This window comes from Babylonia areolata, chromosome 22, assembly GCF_041734735.1.
Source record: "Babylonia areolata isolate BAREFJ2019XMU chromosome 22, ASM4173473v1, whole genome shotgun sequence".
Taxonomy (NCBI): domain Eukaryota; kingdom Metazoa; phylum Mollusca; class Gastropoda; order Neogastropoda; family Buccinidae; genus Babylonia; species Babylonia areolata.
The window spans coordinates 8,717,402-8,739,901 of NC_134897.1; the positions used below are offsets into that span (position 1 = coordinate 8,717,402).

The 22,500-nt window shown below is 44.6% G+C and overlaps 1 protein-coding gene across 1 annotated transcript in view; it reads left to right on the forward strand.

The window, feature by feature from the left end:
- The window catches only part of LOC143297261 (lachesin-like), a 334,679-nt gene that overhangs the window by 126,768 nt on the left and 185,411 nt on the right, over positions 1-22,500 (forward strand). The window lies entirely within an intron of this gene.

Below are 22,500 nucleotides of genomic sequence, written 5' to 3' on the forward strand. Positions count from 1 at the left end.
CGTTTACTGTCGAAAAACTCGCCTGGCTGAAGTCAACGTAATACATGTACATTGCTCATTCCACCCCTCCAGAAACAATACCCCGACCTCCATCCCTCCTTGCAGATAACTGAACACCAGAAACAATTACCATCTTCAACAGGATTTTCCTGGATACTCTTTTCTTGTAGGGAAATCCACCCTTCGCAACATGCATAAAGAGAAAACATTATTCTGGTGGTATGTATTGGAGGAAGGGGAATTGGGAATGGAGGCCGAAGAAGGGATTTAAGGGGCGCCAGAGCTGGCGAAACATACAGAAAGGGAATTGGACAGAGAGATGTTCTTGCCTCAGTCGATCATCCTGTGACTCACAAACGGACAAGCAATCTCAGGACGGACATTATCTTTCACTAGACAACAGCCAGTGACAGAGGAGGGAAGGAGGGGGTAGACGTTGGGAAAAGACGGAAAAGAGTGGAGTTGAAATGAAATTATGGTGCTTAGAGCCTCGCCGACCGCTGAGGCCATCTCAAGACTATCGCCACGTTAATAACTACTACAAGAGTAAAAAAAAAAACCAAACAATTAAAAAGAGTCACCACTTCAAACTTTCCACTCAAAGTTTAAAAAACTTCCATAGTTTAAAACCTTCAAATCTGATTAAAAATGTTCACTTCTTTCAAGAAGTCCATCAGCGCCGTCGGAGTGACATCACGAAACAAGGTCTTCAAAGAAACCGCCTTGTCATGTCTGTGTCTAACGTCATGCAGAGCCCAACAGTCAAGGAGCACGTGTTTCACGGTGAGAGGCTCATCACAGGGAATACATCGAGGGGCCTCTTCCCCCTTCAACAAGTAAGAATGAGTAAAAAAAAAAAAAGTGTGCCCCGGGTTGTAGGAGACTAACTCGTATAGAAACCAGTAACTGGGCCGAATTGGAGATAATAAATCGTCCGAAACGACAAGTGAGAGAGAAGTGTGATGGCTGTAGCAACAACAACAATAATGAATACTCCTCTCCAGAAGCTGGGTAAGAAGTAATGCGGACAGGACAAATGGAGAATCTTTTATTTCTGTCGTCACGGATGTTTATTGCGATAAGAGTGTGTGTGCGCGTGCGCGTGCGGACGGACTTGCGTGTGTGCGTATTTATGTGATCGCATGCGTGCATGTGTTATGAGCAATCACAGCATGGAGCAAAGAAATTGAAAGAAGTATCCCTTCAGTAATGTAACGAAAAAAAAAAATTCTCACTTTAGTATAGCGTGTAGGATGTCAGCCAGGTGGATAATGACTTTGGAGTCGCTTTTATGAATTCCACATCAGCTGTTACTTCCTGCTTCGCATCAACTAATCAGCTACAATATTATTCAATATCCAATGCCAGTTTTTTCAATTACATCTTCGTCGCCTTTCCTTGTGCAAAGAACAAACTTTTTAAATTATTATTTTTTTTTTTACTTGTACCAGCTATTTTGCTTCCTATTTCATGCCAACCAGTCAACTGCGATTTATTTGATATCTCACGCCAGCTATGTCATTCTACTTCTCTTTGATCCATTCACTTATATTCTGTTTCTTCTTTTTCTTGATCTTGTTCTTCTGCTTCTTCGTGGGCTGCAACTCCCACGTTCACTCCTATGTACTCGAGTGGGCTTTTACGTGTATGGCCGTTATTACCCCGCTATGTAGGCAGCCATACTCCGTTTTCGGAGGAATATTCTGTTTTAGAAAGGGGTATTTGATTCTGCTTCTTCGTCCCTTCCAGATATATTCTTGTTTGAGAGTGGAGATTTCCTTGGCTTCCAGCCAGCAATCCCACAGCTGCCTGTGGCCAATACGGAGGCAATTCTCCGCCTTTCTGGGTGGCGGCATGACTATATTTGGCGACAGTCAGTTCCCGGGGAGGGGAGACTAATGTAAGCTAACTGCCCGCACTGTGCCTCTGCTGATAGCGGGGACACCGGAAACATTTACGGTCTCCGATGAGATTTCCCCGGTTAGTGTTTTCTTGTATCGCCTCCTCACACCCACTGCTCAGTCCACCTCGACCCCCCCCCCTCCCCGCCGCCCCCCACCCCCCCCGTCTCTCTGCCCCATTCCACACTCTCCCATCTCTCTCCTGCCCTCACTCCTGAGATTGTGCATAGAGATACATGTTGTGTTGGTTGGGAATGGTAGAGAATTGGTGATGACGGTGGTGGGTTGGGGGGGTGGGTGGGCGTTGGGGATGGAGGATAGGGGATGGGTTGTGTGGCCTCAGAGGAGGAGTTAGGGGTCGGAGGGTGATGGTGCGGGCTGTTGTGTCTCAGTATGGAAGATGGGGGAGGAGGATTAGGGGCGGTGTGCAAGTTGTAAAAACAGCAGCAGCAGTAACAACAGCACCCCCAGAAAACAAACAAAACAAAACAAAAAATATACACAGACACACACACTCAGACACACACGCAGACACAGACAGACAGACTGACAGACACACACACAAACAGCAACCCCCAAACAAACACGCACGCGCACACGCGCGCGCGCGCACACACACACACACAAACATAAACAGCAATCCCCAAACACACACACACACACACACACACACACACACACACACACACACTCGCCCTTACACACACACACACTCGCCCTTACACACACACACACACACACACACACACACACACGTCATTTGTCCGTCTTTCCGTAAAAGAGGCATACACTTTGTTAGAAAAATCAGCATGGGGTCGATTTCATAACCGTTATAAGGAAAAGTTTTTAAAACATAAAGGGACATTATTCCCCGAGAATATTATTAAAGAAAAGATACCGAATCCATCAGCTTGCTATATTAGATTAATAACCTCTACTTTCTTACGTATTAAACATGATGCGCTGAAGATAAAGTATAGTAAAAATGTTACATTCATCTGTGGTAAGCAGTTCAGCTTGCATCATTGTTTGTTTCACTGTCAGCAGTTACGTACCTTCTTGCCCAAGTATTTCAAAGAGAATGACTATTCTGTAGATGATTTTTGGAATGTTATTTCTGACGAGGTTCTTATGGTCGAACTTTCACAGGCATTAGTTGATAGCCCTATTTCTACATTCCTTTAATGTACTTCAGAATTGTGTTAATGGTTTCTGATTATTATTATTATCATCATTATTGAATTGTTACTGTTAAATATAATTGCATGTTAGTTATGCATTTTTTTTTTGGTAGTTTTCTACTTTTTCTGTTTTCCTCTTCCCTCTCCCCCTCCCCCCTTTTTTATTTATTAAAAAAATGTTTTTATTCTTTAATCGTCTACAATCACTGATAGTGAAAAGACGTTAAACTAAAGAACGAACACACACACACACACACACACACACACACACACACACACACACACAAAGAGAGAGAGAGAGAGAGAGAGAGAGAGGCAGACAGACAGACAGGCAGAGAAAGAGACACGAACAAATCAGAAGAACCAAAGAAAACAGCAACAAAATACAAAAGCAAAACAAAAAACACGAGAACCGAATGCCGGGGGGACTGAGAGATGTTCTTGTTCCTGTCCATTATATTTCATGACTCACAAAGGCAACAAATCCCAGGACAGATGCTATCTTTCTTTGAACCACAGCCAGGGACTGGAGGGGTGAGGGAGGGAGGGAGGGAGGTAGGAGGGAGAGGACTGCCTCAGATGAACATCCATAACAGTTTGTTGGCAGAGGAGTTGCCGTACCGAACTTGAATGTCGTAAAGAGCGTAGCAGAAATGATAATAAGCACTGTCATATTTAATAGGAACCTAGAATGCAGCATGCAGCGTGGCAGAAATGTTGATAATCACTGTCATATTAAATAGTAACCTGAATGTCAGTGAAGAGCATGGCAGAAATGATAAATATCAGTAACCTGGATTTCAATGAAGAGCACGACAAATGATAATAATCACTGTCGTATTAGACAGTAACCTGGATGTCAGTAAGAAGCGTGGCAGAAATGATAATAATCACTGTCATATTAAATAGTAAAATGGATGTCAACGAAGAGGATGTCAGAAATGATAATAATCACTGTCATATTAAATAGTAAAATGGATGTCAACGAAGAGGATGGCAGAAATGATAATAATCACTGTCATATTAAATAGTAAAATGGATGTCAGTGAAGAGCATGGCAGAATTCATAATAATCATTATCTTATTAAATAGTAATACGGATGTCAGTGAAGAGGAAGGTAGATATGTATTGTATAATTCTTTTTGTCAAAAATACTGGCGCATGTGGGATGCGAACCAGTGCGCTCAGATTCTGTCGCTTCATAGGCGAACGCGTTACCACTCGGTCAACACACCATATGGTGATAATCACTATCACATCAAATTGTAGAAATAAAGAAAATACTCGACGTATCGCGTGGGTAATGGTGACAAAGTGGTGGTGGTGGTGGAGTAATGGGTGTGTGGGGGTGGAGGATGTGGATTGGGAGAGGATGGAGCCTACAATGTTCTTATGGGTTTGCACCCAGACCGTAACACACACACACACACACACACACACACACACACACACACAGTGATGCCGAAGGTGGGAAATGAGCTGTTCCCTTTGCTATCGATCGATCATCCAGTGATTCACAAACGGGCAGCCAAGTTCCACAACGGACATTATCTTTCAGTGAACCGAAGCCATGAAGAGAACACCGGAAGTGATCAGGATGGGGATGAAGGAGAGAGAGAGAGAGAGAGGGAGAGAGGGAGAGATGGATATCAGTCACTGGCACGGCTGATGAGTAGCAAACATTCGCTCCCCCACAAGGCCTCTTAGGAAGTCACTGAGGAGTGTGATTAATTATAACGATATCTGCTGCAACAATAAAGCAGAATTAGCACTGGGGAGTTTCTGGGTTGTGTGACGGATATTGTAGAGTGTGGGTTGCAAATGGGTATTGCTGTGAACTCGGATGTTTTCTCACAACATGTGTGTGTGTGTGTGTGTGTGTGTGTGTGTGTGTGTGTTTCTGTGTGTGTGTGTGTGCGCGCGTGCGCGCATTTTGTGTGTATGTGTGTGCGTGCATGCGTGTGTGCGTGCGTGTGTGTGTGTGTGTGTGTGTGTGTGTGTGTGTGTGTGTGTGTGTGTGTGTGTGTGTGTATTCAAACAGAAAGAATACAAATAAATAGCTGCAACGGAATGACACTTTATTTCTCTTTGACACATATTCGATCTTTAGCTGTCCAACCAGATTTTAGTGTTCCATTATCTTTCTTTTCCTACTAATCATTTTACCAGCACCAAGAAACCATTTCATCTAATAGATATATCATACTGAATACTGGAGTTCAGTTTGTCTTCATAATGTTTCTCCTTGCTTCCTTGCTGGTGGATAGACAGACAATTTCTTTATCTTGTGTCAGTTGTATGCCTGTCTTGGTGACTGTGGTTGCTATTCGTATCACCATCCCTCATGAGTACATAGCTACATAAAGTGTCGATCAGCTCCCAGAAGAGGCAAACGAAAGTGAATCAGTGGTCGGCCTCTTCCCACCCACAGAAATGTACCATCTTCAACACGATTTTCCTGTACAATTTTTTTTCCTGTATGGAAATTTCCCACACACACCCCTCCCCGCCCCATACTCTGGATCTGGATACAAAACATGCATAAAGAGAAAACATAAAACTGGTGGTATTATTGCGGAAAGCGCTTTGGGGATAGAGGCAGGGATGTAGGGGATTTGGAAGGCGCCAGAAGGGGCAGGAGGTGGGGGTGGGGCTGGAGGGTATAGGGGGTAGGAGGGGGGGGGGAGGACACACACAGAAAGGGAATGATACAAGGAGATATTCTTGTCTCTATCGATCATCCCACGACTCACAAACGGCCCAGCCACCAATCTTCCGGATGGACATTATCTTTCAGTTGACCAGAGCTGCCGACAGAGGAAAGGGGGAGGCGTTGGGGGGTGTGGGGAGGGGGGTAGATGTGCAGGGAAGATGGAAAGGTTGGAAGGGGGTGGGGGAGAAGCCGCTGTCAAAAATCAGTAACAGCGCAGAACTGGAGACTATCCAATCGACGGATAGGGTCAATGGGAAGTGTGGTAATCAATGCAGCAATAGCAACAATGATGCAGCGTACTTACTGATGGACAGAGATACTTTTTCTTCGTGTTATGTCATTATATGACCACTGTTTATGGCTACATTTGCCACTCTTATCAACACCCCTCACCTCATGACTACATAGCTACATAAAGTGTCGGGTAACTTTCAAGAAGTGGGACACTAAAGTGTAGCAGTGGTTTGCCCCCTCGCCGCCAACAGATAGCCATATACCAGAAAGGTGTACCATCATCAACACGATTTTCCACTCCGCTTTTTTCGTGTTCGGAAATTTATCCCCAGGGTCCAAACCCGGATACAAAACATGCATGTGTGATGATCAAAGTAGCAACAGCAACAATAATGCAGCTGGAGGCCGGATGGGGAGTTCATGGGGATGGCACGCGTGGGCCAATGTATTTTGTGACTGTCCAGAATGTCGAAAGGTTTAGTGGCGAAGTGTGTGCGTGTGTGTGTGTGTGTGTGTGTGTGTGTGTGTGTGTGTGTGAATAGAATAGAATAGAATACTTTTTATTGTCATAAAACCTTAAAGTTTATAAGACACAATGAAACATAAACATGAGCATATTAAGAAGAGAAACATTCATGAACAAATTTCGCCATCCTTGGCTGTATTTCTGTTGTGTGTGTGTGTGTGTGTGTGTGTGTGTGTGTGTGTGTGTGTGTGTGTGCGTGCGTGCGTGCGTGTGTGTGTGTGTATGTGTGCGTGTATGTGTGTGTGCGTGCGTGAGAGAGAGAGAGAGAGAGAGAGAGTGTGTGTGTGTGTGTGTGTGTGTTCTGTGTTCGTTTATTTATTTATAGTTTGTTCATCTAAGATGATGATGTCAGACTGTTCTCTCTCTCTCTCTCTCTCTCTCTCTCTCTCTCTCTCTCTCTCTCTCTGTGTGTGTGTGTGTGTGTGTGTGTGTGCATAGATGCGGGTTCGCGAGCTTGCGTGGGTGGGTGTTATACGTGCATAAGTGGCCATGGAGGAAGCAGTCCTTTGCCACGTATTTATAACAAAAACACGCCAACGAGTAACATTTTCTCCATAGCACGCCATTGGAGCTGTCAACAAAAAATAGCGTTCCGAATTGTTTCGCATGTTTCATTGCACATCAGCAGTTTTATTCCTTTCATCACGCCAACACACAACAACAATTTTATTTGTTGTCCCAAAGTTGCTATTTTAATTTTGCTTTTAGTAGGGAAGAAGACAAAAATGACTGCAGGATTCTTCAAAGACAAAAAACTAAAAGTTTATAAAAACCTTTTGGGTGGTAGTTGAATCCTCTTTGTTTTGACACGACGTTTCGGACTATAGGCCCGTTGTCAAGTGATGAGAAGAGGACAGTGTGAATCGGAAAGCCTGTGTGGGGAAAGGGTGATGACATCTCACTACTTTCTGTTTTGATGGGCCATGCACAACGTTTCGTGTCAAAACAAAGAGGAGTCAACTACCACCCAAAAGGTTTTTATAAACTTTAGTTTTTTGTCTTTGCTTTTATTAGTTCTCTTGAGTCCAAAAGAAAGCTTTTTTTTTTAGTTTTTGAATTTGAAGTTGTCCTTACTTCCTATTTCAATCAACTACAATTTTATCTGAAATTTCATGTCACATTTTTTATCATAGTTTTATCGCCCCCTCCCTTTGTATTCCCTTTGAGAATAGAGATTCCCCCCTTTTTTGCATGTCAGCTATGCAACTATCGTCACCTAAGACAATTTTCGTTCCATGGTGGTGGCTGCGTGACTGTTGACATGCAAGGCTTCTGTGAGCTAATTGCCCAGGCCATTTATTTCCTCTGCACATAGCTGGACATTTACTATCTCTGATAGGATCTTCCTGGTTCGCGTTTTCTTGTGATGGCCGCCTCTCTTCCACTGCAACATGTCAAATCCAGCACGGAGAGAAATGCTGTATTTGTTTGGTAATGGCAGTTGTAGAACTGGGAGAGGGGAATAGAGGACAGGGGAGGTGGGGATGAAGTTCTGTGACTTACCCAGCCCCCCCCCCCGCCCCCCTCCGTCCAGCCTGCAGTGAGGGGAGATAAGAACCGAGAGGGGTAGGCCAAGAATTGTTCTTTTTCTTTATCGATCAACCTTGTGACTCATAACAGCAACCAATCCTGAGATGGGCATTATCTCTTGGCGAACCGGAGCGGGGGAGAGAGGGGAAGAAGACATGGGGGGCGGGGGGTAAAAGGATGAGGGGTGTGTTGGATATCTGAGGGAGGGTGAAGAGGTTGGGAGGTGGGGGGGGGGGGGGTGGCAGAAGGGGGTGAGCTGAGGAAAACGCGGAGTGGAGGAAGGAGGATGAGGAGGAGGGGGGTGTCAGGTATCAGTAACGGGTGGAATGTGAGAGGAGTGAGGGCCCGAATTCAGAATCAGACTGTAGCTAGATGCACGACAATGACTGTCACAGCAAACAACGGAAAACTAGCGACGGGGGCAGGATTAGCTCGCTCTCTCTCTCTCTCTCTCTCTCTCTCTCTCTCTCTCTCTCTCTGTGTTTATCTAATTCAACGTGTTTTTCCCTTTGAGTGATATCAGACGTAATAGTGATATTAGAGTGGTGTGTGTGTGTGTGCGTGTGTGTGTGTGTGTGTGTGTGTGTGTGTGTGTGTGTATCTAATTCAACGTTTTTTTCCCCTTTGAGTGATATCAGACGTAATAGTGATATCAGAGTGGTGTGTGTGTGTGTGTGTGTGTGTGTGTGTGTGTGTGTGTGTGTGTGTGTGTGTGTGTGTGTGTGTGTTTGATTCAACGTTTTTTCACTTTGAGTGATGCGAGATGTAATAGTGATATTAGAGTGGTGTATGTGTGTGTGTGTGTGTGTGCGCGCGCGCGCACGCACATGTGCATGCCTGTGAGGAATGAACAAGCAATTTTCGTCGTTCCATGGTCAGCTGTATGAATATTGGTGACTATCCATTCCCCTGAGCCGAGACGAATGAGAACGAACTGTCCAGACCGTTCCTCTACACATGGAGGAATACCAGAAACATTTACTGTCTCTGATAGGATTTTCTTGGTTAGTGTTTTCTTGCGATGGTCGCCTCTCTTCCACTGCAGCATGTCAAATCCAGCATGGAGAGAAATGTTTATTTGTTGGGTAATGGTGGTTGTAAAATAGGAGGATGGAATAGAGAACAGGGTGTGCGTGTGTGCGTGGAGTGGGGGGTAGGGTTTCGGGGGGTGGGGGTGGGGGTGCATTCCTAGCTTCCCTTCCACCACCTTACTCAGACCCTCCCCCCTCCCCCCATCCGTCCAGTCTGCAGTGAGGGGAGATAAGAACCGAGAGGGGTAGGCCAAGACTTGTTCTTTTTCTTTATCGATCAACCTTGTGACTCATAACAGCAACCAATCCTGAGATGGGCATTATCTCTTGGCGAACCGGAGCGGGGGAGAGAGGGGAGGGAGACAGGGAGTGGGGTAACAGGATGAGGGGGGTGTTGGATATCCGTGAGGGAGGGTGTGGAGGTGACGGGGGTGGGGTGGGGTGGGGCAGAAGGTGGGGGCGAGGAAGGCGCAATGTGGAGGAAAGAAGATGAGGTGGGGGTGTGTGTGTCTGATATCAGTAACGTGCGCAATTTGAGAGGAGGGAGGGTTTGAACTCAGAAGACATCAGCGAGAAGTGTGACAGCCACTGTCACAGCAAACAATGGACAGCCAGCAATGGGGGCGGGTGTTTGTGCAGCCGCTGGAGGAGTTGCAGAGATGAGAAGACTTTGGAGATGCGCAGTGCTGATTGTCTTGTTCGTCAGTTGTTCTGTTTTGTTTTGTTTTTCTCTCCATGTCTCTGTCGCTCTCTGTTTCTGTCTGTCTGCTTGTCTTTCCCTGCCCCTTGACTCTTGGTGTATGTGATGTGTGGCGGTGGTGGTGGTGGTGTGTGTGTGTGTATGAGAACGTGTGTGAGTCCTTGCGTGGATGCGTGTGTCTGTATACATATGCATGTGTGTATATGTATGTTTGCATGTGTGTGTGTGTGTGTGTGTGTGTGTGTGTGTGTGTGTGTGTGTGTGTGTGTGTGTGTGTGTGTGTAAATTAAAAATAAGGATAATAATGACGGATAGTGTTGCAGTTTATTTGTACGGAACCGCTTGAAGACACGATAATTTTAAACATACTACGAGTATGCTTATCATTTCTCGTATTCATACATAATCGACATACAGTACGACCACCCCATGATATTCTCCTTTCTTAAATCCTGAAGCTGAAAAAAGTATGTTAGATTATGGTGTAAACTTCCCCACTCTCCCCTAATGTTTAGGTAACTGGCTGCAAATCATTTGTTCTGACTGTCGCGGTAATTGAACACTTCCGTGTCGCTCCTGACAAATTCCGTCATCCATCAATCCAAACGAGTTACCTCAGCCAGACAGTTTTACAGGCTTCCATCGATGGAAATGAATCGCACGTGATATTCGTTGCGTTGGCTGCACCAGGGTCATATCAGAAAGGTGAGGGTCACGGACAGTGAGTCATGGTGTCCTTGTGTTTTCTTCTTCATTTTGTCGTGTTTCATGTAAGGGCGACCAAATAACCTGTTCCTATTTTGCAATGGTGAGGTGAGGAATGGAAACAGTCAAAAGGCCTCCAAGGATGGCAGTGATATTACAGAGTGGGCCCACAAGGAGCTGGCAGATATGCACCGCATTGTTCAGTGCGTATTCAGTTAGAATCTTGTGAGAATATAATTGACTCTGTTTCAAATGATGTTGTTTGTATGTCCAGTGGATCTGTCAACCTACACTGGGTATGTATGTGTCTGTGTATGCATTTGTTTATCCATCCATCCATCTATCTATCTATCTATTTGTCTGTCTGTCTGTCTGTCTCTATCTTCTATCTGTCCGTCCGTCTGCCCATCTGTCTTCATCCGTGTGATCATCTGTCTGCCCAGGTATTCTTGAAAGCTTTCTGATTAATTCACTGCAATATGATGCTGAAAAGTTGTATTTGAACAGATAGTTCACACTTCAGTTTGTAACTTCTGATGAGCCTGTATTAGAACACGAACTGACCATTTGCGGATTTAACTTTTATTTTGACATCGGCATGCTGCTGGGAAGAAATCTTCATCACAGTATCAGTTTGACCGTGTGCAACCATTTATGTGCACCTCATGGCAAGCATACTGGCAAAAATATTTCTCGTTTTTAAATTCACTCTAAACAAAATCGCACACTTGTGCAAATCCCTGTGGAAATCTGGTATTCTTTTTTTTTTTTTAATTAAAAAGAAAGTGAAAGTGCAATAACGATATCAAGTTCCTCGTTTTTCCCGGAAATAATTCAGGTAACCTGTCGCAAGTAACTTGTTCCGCGTGTCGTGGTAATTGGAAATTTCCGTATCGCCCTCCACCCTCTGACGAATTTTCTCTCTCTGGCGTCCCCGGCAATTTGTCTCGGCCAGTCAGATTTATTGGTTTCCATCGGGATGGATTAAGCTGCTGTGATTTGGGCGGCGCTGGCCTGACGCGGGGTCGTGTTGCGGAAATGAGGCAGGGACAGTGAGTCATGGTGCTTTGCTTGTGTTCGTCCTCCTCTTCAGTTTTGTTGCCTTTTCATTTAAAACTGCTTCGCTGGCTGTCCGTCCGTCCACTCCACCCACCTTCCGTGTTGTTTTCTTTCCAACCGGAAGAGTCTATTCTGGGGGTAGTTTATTCCCCGTTTCGCTTGAGTTTACAATTTTTTTTTTTGGTGTGGTTTTGATTTTATGTTGTTAAGTCTGTCGTATATAGTTCAATAGACTGTTGAAGATATCTGTTAAAAAAAATAGTGAGTTAATTTTTTCTGGATTGAAGGAGTGTAATCTGAAACGTTTGACTCCTCTCAACATGTGGTTGGGACATGATTGTACAAGAAATCAGTCTTGTTACAATCACATATCACAGTTTATTGTGAATTTTAAAAAGAACTCCTATTCAATAGAACAACACAACGGTAGAGGAATAAAAGGCAGGAAAACATCTCTTCAGTCCACGCAGTGTTAAATTTTTTTTCTTCTTAGTTATGCTTTAAAAAAAGGGTAAAACCTTCAAAGAAAAAGGTCAGGGCCATTTGAATGTGTTCTAAACAAATGTCTGGTACTCATCTTGATAGTACTTAAAGTTAAACCCAGCCTGCCTGTGGCCTCTTAGCGGTCCCCCGCCCCCTCCCAAACCTGTTCCCCTGGGCCTCCCCCCCCCTTCCTAAACAGGAACAGGTTTAAGCCTCCTGATGCACACAGAAAGAGAGGGAGAGAGAGAGAGAGGGGGGGGGGGGGGAAAGGTTGGATTGAGGTTGTGAGATAGAGAAGGCCAGCACTTATCGCGATTATCATCGTCACAATCTTTGATTCCTATTTTATCACCATGACAATTACCTTCACCACCACCACCACCATCATCACCACCATCATCGTCTTCATCATCATCATTGGCATCGTCATCAAACCATAGGACGTCTTCCTTTTTCAATTAAACAACTTTCGTAAAATGGCTCAGTCATCATCGTCTTCATCATCATCATATTCATCATAATTCGCCTAGCCATGAATGTCTTCGTAAACCAAATAAAAATCATCCTCACGCCTCTCCCCTCGCCCCCTTACATCCAATCCTCCCTCCCCCCAACTGATTTATTCCCCCCTCTCACCCCTTATAATAAATCAGGGAAGTAGCTACAAGACATCAAATGTGACAGATGATGTGCATTCTTAATCTGGATGCACACGCGTTCCTGTGCATGCTTACGTACAGAAGAAACCTTTTATCGTTTCCGTCGAATTTGCTCAAGATCTCTTTGCTTTTCTCACGCACAGCACAGCTTTTTTGTTGGTTTTTTTTTAATAACTAAAAAAACAAAAACAAAAAAACCAACAACAACCAAAAAACTCTGTCCTCGATCCTAAGTCTTTTTTTAAACAGTGACCGACCTGTCCTCGGTTTTTTCTCTTTTCCATCTTTTCGGTCTTGTTTTTAAAAGTCGTGTAATTTTTTTTTATCTGTTGATTGATATGAATCAGTTTGTGTGTGCCTCGTTCAACCAGCGTCAACAAAGGATTTGTTTGATGAGTTCTTCTAATGATTTATGCTTTGATTTTATCACTGTCATCGTTGTTGTCATTATAATTTACACCACCATCACCACTATCATCATGTGTACACTCGTCATCATCATCATCATCATCATCGCCATCATCAACATCGTCATTATCTACATACACGGGGCAGCCTGACTTTTCTCTCTGCCTCTCAAAAGATTTCCTCCCCTTCCAACACAGTGGAGAGAGAGATAGATAGATAGATAGATAGATAGATAGATAGATAGAGAGAGAGAGAGAGAGAGAGAGAGAGAGAGAGAGAGAGAGAGAGAGAGAGAGAGAGAGAGAGAGAGTTCGTGTATTTGACTGTGTGTATTCCTCTCTCTCTCAAAGGATTTTCTCCCCACCCAACACACCGCGGACACACACACACACACTGCCTGTCTTATCACCACTGACCACAGTTGTTCGGGCTGTTTTATATTTTAAAATATTTTTCTTTATTTCTTTATCATTTGATTTTATTTCATTTATTTTTCATTTATTTTTCAATAGTTTATTTCATTTCATAAACCAAGCCCCGAATATATGTAGCGCACGTTTTCCACCAAGTATGCGGCTTCCGGTCCAGTAACCTACTAGATAGGTTTAACTCACTCAGTACGGCCAGTCCTCTCTTCTCTTGTTGCGTTCCATCCTTAGTTCTTTTCCTTCTTTCCTTCCTTCTTCCTCTGTTTACCTTCTGCGATCCTAAAATGTGTCTTTTTTCTTCATTTTTTTCTCTAGATTTCATTGTTAATGCATTAAAAACATTTTTGAAAACTGTACAGACCAAAAAAGTTCCCCTGCTCTCTGACTTACAATTGATTGTTAGCTGAAACACACACTTTTGATATTAGTGTGAAATACTGTCACGCTCGGGTTTATTGGCAGTGCTTGATCCTCTGGTTTTAACTCACTCAGTACGGCCAGTCCTCTCTTCTCCGCTACACAGACCCCTCGGATGTCCAGTGGGTGTCTCAATGACCCAACCTTTAGCTTCCGTCGTCAGAATTGTGGTATTCTTTGTCAACATTCACCTCTTCAGTATAAGAGCCTTCCGCTTGCAATATTTTGATGGTGGTAATTGGGGTGAAACGCTGTTAACGTCGTCTCTTTTGCCGTTCGTGTGGAGAGAGTTAAGGTTGAATTACGAGCATTTGGAACCACTCGTAGCAACATTCCATCGGGAGAGCAAAATGATTTTGAAGTGTTCGATGCCATGCGCTCGTTCACGTTCACAGACAATGGCATGGGGACGTGGGGGCTGGGGGGTGTTGGTGGTGGTGGTGGTGGTGGTGGGGGGGGGGGGGGGGGTCGGTGTTTAGCCACACTTGAATGTTCCAGACCACCACTTAGAAGTGAAGTGGGGGACAGGGGACCGCGGGTAGATGTGGGGCAAACTGCAAGCCTGCGCGTAATTCGAACTTTGGAACTTGAAGTTTCTGACAAAATGAGCTTATTTGTCGATTTTTTTTCCTTGCTCATGGCAGTATGTGTCGTCCTCTTGTGTCTGTAGTTATTGCTACAGTATGTGTAGTCCTCTTGTGTCTGTAGTTATTGCTACAGTATTGTAGTCCTCTTGTGTGTATAGTTATTGCTGTAGTATGTGTTGTTCTCTTGTGTTTGTAGTTATTGTTAAAGTATGTGTAGTCCTCTTGGTTCTGTAGTTACTGCTGTAGTATGTGTAGTCCTCCTGGGTCTGTAGCTATTGCTATAGTATGTGTAGTCCTCTTGTGTGTGTAGTTATTGCTATCGGGAAGAAAAACGAGGTTGCCTGGATAGGTGCTCATGAAAGGGCACGTGCGCCTACACATACACACACACACACACTCTCTCTCTCTCTCTGTATATGTATATCATTATGTAGAGTGAAAGTTATGTATATATATATAATATACATTATAATCTTTGGCACATAAGTTTTATTCACCGTAGTTTATCTCTTTTGTAGTGTACATGTCTGGGTGCTGTTTGATATGATGAATAATGCATCATTTTCTATTCCCAGAGGACTTATGGAACTTTACTTGAAGTTCAATTAAAATAATGAAAAAAAAACCCAACCCAGAAACAAAAACAACAACAACAAAACGAAAAGACCGAAGGGGATAAGAGCAAAACCCTACGCCACGTATCTCTGATTTATATACATATTTATCTATTTTATGTTTATACCTTAGCTCCCCAAGAAACTCACGTACATGGGGGTTTCGCTTACTTTTTATTCAGAACCCAGGAGGAGAGGTGAAGGTATTGGTAAAAACCGCCAAAGTATTAATTCTGCTAATGCGTAAACATGTGTTTTCGTTCAATAGGTTGTACGTGTGTCATTGCACTAGGTCGTCGGCGCCTTTACTTTAGTTACTTAAAAAGAAAACCACCACCACTACGACGACGACAACAATAGAACAGAGAAGGAAATAACGATAGATAGACACAACTTCAACAGCAGCAACAACCACAACAACATGACAAACACGAAGAAAATAGAGACGGACAGCCAAATCACAAACAACAACAAAAACATCAACAATAGCAGCAACAACCAGAAACACAACAGAAACACACAGGAAATACAGATGGATGGACGCAAGAGTGTACATATTTTCGCCTCGTGTTTCACCTATTACTGGTGTTATTCTCAAGGCGATTGGAGGTTTTCCCCATAAACAAGCATTTCAGCCAGTATCCTGTCGATTTCCCGGCGCCGACAGTCCTCAGAGAACTATCGATGTGAGGCCGTCATCAGGACATCCACCAGAGGAAAGCTGCCTGGGGATTGCATGCAGGGGATGGGTTATCTATTTTCAGAACGTAAGCCGTGTGAATGTATGTTTGGATTCACATTCACACACGCACATCCGCGCGTGCGCACACGCACACACACACACACACACACATATATATATGTAGGCATAGGACTGTGGACAGTGATGTCTTGTTGTCTGTTTTCAGAGCAAACACCTAAAGATTTAGGTTTTGGATGTCCTGTGTATAACTTAAACACAACACCTCAAAATCGATTAGAATCAGTTGTGCTCTGCCTGGTGTGGTATATATCTCTCTGTCTCTCCACTTTTCCCACCTCTCTCTCACTCGCTCGCTTGTTCGCGCTCCACCGCTCTTTCTCTCTCTCTCTCTCTCTCTTTCACTTATGCATGCACACACACACATAAACACACGCAGGCACATATGTACACGCACACACATACACAAACACACTTCCGTCAATATCAATTTCAGTGAAAAGACATTAATTTGAATAACGAACGAACACATACACACACACGCACATCCAGCTCTCCCCCACCCCCAGACCACCCCGCATGCACACACACACACAGACACACAGACACAGACACACACACACACACACACACACATATATATATATATATATATATATATATATATATATATATAGGCGTGCACGAGCTCGCGCCTATGCCCCCCCAACCCTCTCCCCTCACACACACACTGACGCACACGGACACAAAAAGCAGAGGCAGCAGCGCGCATTATACACATTATACTACAATCTTTATAGATGGTAGAGAGCCACAAGAAACCAGATCCTGCAATATTTCAAAAATACCCTCCAGTATGTAGATCGTGTTCACATACAAACTTCAAAGCAAGCAGTGGGCGTTTCCTGTCTGGACGTCTCCTTTGACTTCTTTCTTTTTGCTGATGAAAGTTGTACCAGCTATAAATCAGACTAATTATGTGACATTTTTTACCCCTTCCATCTCCACCATCAGTCAATGATGTTGTTTTCAAGCAGATTCTTCCGGCTTCCCAACAAACATGCAACCAATCACCCAACATCCATTCTGTCCATTTCTCGGCACCAGGAAACCACAGGGAGCAATGGATGTGAGTTCACGATCAGGACACCTTCCATATGATTATGATATGGGACTGTGGGCAGAAATGTGTTGTCTGTTTTGAGAGTAAAACACCTAAACTATATGTTTGAGATGTCTTGAATATATCGTATACACAAGACCTGGAAATCGATTAGAATGAGTTGTTTTCTGGGTGTGAGCTCTCTCTCTCTCTGTCTCTCTCTCTACTCCCTCCCTTCTCTCTCTGTCTCTCTCTCTCTACTCTCTCCATTCTCTCTCTGTCTCTCTACTCCCCCTTCTCTCTCTCTACTCCCTCCATTCTCTCTCTCTCTCTCTCTACTCCCTCCCTTCTCTCTCTGTCTCTCTCTCTCTACTCCCTCCCTTCTCTCTCTGTCTCTCTCTCTCTACTCCCTCCCTTCTCTCTCTGTCTCTCTCTCTCTACTCCCTCCCTTCTCTCTCTCTCTCTACTCCCTCCCTTCTCTCTCTGTCTCTCTCTCTCTACTCCCTCCCTTCTCTCTCTCTCTCTCTCTCTCTCTACTCCCTCCCTTCTCTCTCTCTCTCTACTCTCTCCATTCTCTCTCTGTCTCTCTCTCTACTCTCTCCATTCTCTCTCTGTCTCTCTACTCCCCCTTCTCTCTCTCTACTCCCTCCATTCTCTCTCTGTCTCTCTCTCTACTCCCTCCCTTCTCTCTCTGTCTCTCTCTCTCTACTCTCTCCATTCTCTCTCTGTCTCTCTCTCTCTACTCCCTCCATTCTCTCTCTGTCTCTCTCTCTCTACTCCCTCCCTTCTCTCTCTGTCTCTCTCTCTCTACTCCCTCCCTTCTCTCTCTGTCTCTCTCTCTCTACTCCCTCCCTTCTCTCTCTCTCTCTCTACTCCCTCCCTTCTCTCTCTGTCTCTCTCTCTCTACTCCCTCCCTTCTCTCTCTGTCTCTCTCTCTCTACTCCCTCCCTTCTCTCTCTCTCTCTACTCCCTCCCTTCTCTCTCTGTCTCTCTCTCTCTACTCCCTCCCTTCTCTCTCTGTCTCTCTCTCTCTACTCCCTCCCTTCTCTCTCTGTCTCTCTCTCTACTCCCTCCCTTCTCTCTCTGTCTCTCTCTCTACTCCCTCCATTCTCTCTCTGTCTCTCTCTCTACTCCCTCCATTCTCTCTCTGTGTCTCTGTCTCTCTACTCCATTCTCTCTCTGTGTCTCTGTCTCTCTACTCCCTCCCTTCTCTCTCTCTCTCTACTCCCTCCCTTCTCTCTCTCTCTCTCTCTACTCCCTCCCTTCTCTCTCTCTCTCTCTCTCTATACTCCCTCCCTTCTCTCTCTCTCTATACTCCCTCCCTTCTCTCTCTCTCTCTATACTCCCTCCCTTCTCTCTCTCTCTCTCTCTATACTCCCTCCCTTCTCTCTCTCTCTCTCTCTCCTCTCCCTTCTCTCTCTCTCTCTCTCTCTCTCTCTCTCTCTCTCTCTCCTCCCTCCCTTCTCTCTCTCTCTCTCTACTCCCTCCTTCTCTCTCTCTCTCACACACACACATACACACTTATGCATTCTACCCCCGCTCCCGGCATACCCTGCACACTGACTCTCTCTCTCACACACACACACACACACACACACACACACACACACACACACACACACACACAATAAAGGCATAAATGCTCACTATACACATCATACTAGGATTTCACAGACGGTGGAGGGTCACAGAGAAAGGACCTTTCAATATTTCAGTGATACCCCCAGTATGTTACACACATCATGCACACAGGCAAGCATCAAGGTAAACATTAGGTGTTTCTCGTCTGTACTTTTTTGTTGTTGTTTGTTTCATTTTACTGGTGAAAGTTGTACAGTTGAAAATCAGCATACTCGTACAAATTTTGTTTTTCACCGTTTTCATCTCCACCACCTGTCGTTGATGTTATTTTCTTCTTCTTCTTCTTCTTCTGCGTTCACTCGTATGCGTACGAGTGGGCTTTTACGTGTATGACCGTTTTTACCCCGCCATGTAGGCAGCCATACTCCGTTTTCGGGGGTGTGCATGCTGGGTATGTTCTTGTTTCCATAACCCACCGAACGCTGACATGGATTACAGGATCTTTAACGTGCGTATTTGATCTTCTGCTTGCATATACACACGAAGGGGGTTCAGGCACTAGCAGGTCTGCACATTGATGTAAAAATCTCCACCCTTTACCCACCAGGCGCCATCACCGTTATTCGAACCCGGGCCCCTCAGATTGACAGTCCAACGCTATAACCACTCGGCTATTGCGCCCGTCAATGTTATTTTCAGTATTCAGTTTCTGCACTTTTTGCTGGTGAAAGTTGTACAGACTGACGTTTCACCTGTTCTGTTGTTGTCCAAGATTTACTTGTGTTCCTTCTCTCTCCCCCCCCCCCCCCCTTTTTTCACTCATTTCTTTCTTTTTTCTTTCTTTCTTTCTTTCAGGTTTTAAGCCAGACTGACGTTTCACCTGATCTGTTGTCATTGCTTTGTTTGTTTGTTTGTTTCTTTCTTTCTTCATACAAGTTCTAAATTAGACGGGCTTTTCACCTGTTCTGTTGTTGTCATGGCGTTCTTTACTTTCTTTCCCTATTCACTCCTTTCTTTCTTTCTTTCTTTCTTTCTTTCTTCTTCTTCCATTTTCCCTCTTTCTTTCTGTCTGCCTGTCTTCTGTTCTGTTCCATTTTTTTTCTGAAGAAACGCAACATCTTATATAAAGTTAATGATTAACGTTGACACTCTCTCTCCCTTCCTCTTTTGTATTTTCGTGTGTGTGTGTGTGTGTGTGTGTGTGTGTGTGTGTGTGTGTGTGTGTGTGTGTGTGTGTGTTGGGTGGGTATGCGTGAGAGTGCGCGCCAGATAGATGAGATGTCTAGGAATACTGACTTATGTTTATTAGGTCTCTGAATTTCGTTTTCTTGTCTACATGACTGAATGGACAATAAATCATGTCAATAAGTGTGTGTCTGTTTTTCTGTCTGTCTGTCTGTCTGTCTCTTTGTCTGACTGTCTGTCCTGCTTGTCTGTCTGTCTGTCTCTCCTCTCTCTGTTTCTTCCTCTCTCTTCTCTCTCTCTGGTACTCTGTCTGTCTGTCTGTCTGTCTCTCCTCTCTCTGTTTCTTCCTCTCTTTCTCTTTTTTCTTCATCTCTCTCTCTCTCTGTGCGCGCGCGCTCGTTTCTGTGTGTGTGTGTGTGTGCGCACGCGCGCGCGCGTGTGTGTGTATGCGTGTGTGTGTATGCGTATGTGTGTGTATGCGCGCGTATGTTTGCGCGCTCGTGCGTTGGTAAGCGTAGTATGCGTGTCTGGAGTGGATTGAGAACTGCACTGTAAACAGCGGGTCCCACCATGTCCCAAGAGAAGTCTGTGGACTGTAGGGAGATGAAGCCAGCGGCGCGTTGATAAAACTGTTCTGTCTTCCTCGCACTTCTCTACCCCTGCACTCAGGCAGGCAGTCTTTTGCGTCACCAGTAATGTGATAACAGCAGTCACAAGTCGAGCACTGGAGACCGTGGGGGTTTTACTAACTAACCCCTTTCTGTCGCGCCTGTGTGTTCCTCCGATAATTTTAGTTCGTTTCTTCTTCTGTGTGTGTGTGTGTGTGTGTGTGTGTGTGCGTGTGTGTGTGTGTGCCTCTGTGTGTGTGTGTGCGTGCGTGCGCGCGCGTGGTTAGGGGTTTAATCTGTCACTTTAGACATGGGCATTTGCGTCCCATGAAGAGGGTACAGAAACTGATAAAGTACGAGTTTGTCGAAAAAAGCAGTAAACTGCTGGCTTGATGAAACAAAGTAGAACCCCCTCCACTCCCCCCACAAAAAAACAACAAAAAAACAACAAAAAACAAAAACAAAAACAAAAAAACCCAACAAAACAATACCGTTCAAAACAAAAAAGCAGGGTTGACATGTAATTGCGGGATGATAATGAAGTATAAGGATGCGATGCAATTATGAAGGAAACGTACAGGCCAGAGAAAGTACGAGATTGTCAAAATCAGCAGAAAAATGGCTGCTTGATAAAGGAAACTAGAACCAAAAACAACAACAAAACAATACAGTACAAGACAAAAATCGGGTTTGAGATGTGAGTGTGGGATGATAATGAAGTTTTAGGATGCAATGTAATTGTGAAAGAAACGTGTATGCCTGAGAAAGTACGAGTATATTAGCAGAAAAACGTTTGCTATATAAAAACAAACTAGAACCAAAAAAAAACAAAAAAACACAGTACAGAAACTAACAAAAAAAAAGCGGGGTTGACATGTATGTGTGGGATGTGATGACGAAAGGGTGCGATGCAGTGATGAGAGAAACGCACGAGACTAACCAGCGCATTGGATCCGTTCATACATCAGGCATCTACTCCCACCACCCCTCTCCCTTTTTTCTTAAGGCAGATGTGGTGTAGCCTATATGGATCAGTCCGCACGCTTCGACTCCTCCTTGAAACTTGGACTAAAACTGTAAGGCCGGAAAAGGAAGGGTGGGGGGAGGGGGTGGGGTGTGGGAGGGGGGGGGGGGGAGGAGGGGGTTGGAGAAGACGTCATCTATCGGCCAGACGTGAACTTTGGGCAGTAGGGGGAGACCACTCTTCACTTCTTATTGGCCTCGGCGTGCTTCCTGTTGGGTGGCAGGATTGGCAATGGGTGACTGGTTACCGGTCTGTTTGTTGGTGGCCGTTTGTTTAATAACGGCCAGGGTTACCGGGTGCTGCGGTGCGCGCGCACACACACACACACACACCAACGGACTGTGTTGACCTACGGGCCCAGTCTTGTGGAGTGGTGGTATCCCGGTGGTAACGCGCCTGACCAGGAGGTGAGTGAGTGCCCACGGTGTTCAGGGGTTCAAGTCCAGGGAATTTATTGTCACCTTTCAACTATACCTTGAGTGGTGGTCCAGGTGCTAGTCTTTCTTATAAGACGATAAATCGAGGACCTGTATGCAGCACTCACTTAGAGCTCGTAAAGGAACACATGCCAACATTAGTGCTGTACACGGGAAAATTTTTGCAGAAAAATATACCTTGATAAACGTGCAGACAGTGTAATAGAAAATTAATTCAAAGAAAAATATGTTGTGACAAAAATAATACAATACAATACAATCAATAAACACGAAACAGTACAATACAACACAATGCAGTAAACATCATTCATTCATCATTTTGCCCATCGCTCCTGGTGAAGCATAGGCCATCGACGACCCCTCGCCATCGCACTCTGTTCTGGGCTGTTCTGGCCATTCCAGCAGTAAACATACTACGCTACAATAGTCTGATGCCACCAGAACGGTAGGGGTTGAAGTTCCTTTGGTACCCCCACTCATATGTATGTTTGTGTTTGTTTATTTGCTTTTTTTTTGTTTTAAATACATATCCCCTGTTGTTCAGTTCAGTACAGTGTCTTCAGTCATCTTGTTTCAGCTTGTTACTCGAGTGACACCACACACTTTTTAAAGCGGATCAGTGACATTATTCCCTCACCCCTTACCATCCAAACAAACAAAAAATCCTGTCTTTTTGTCTTCTCACG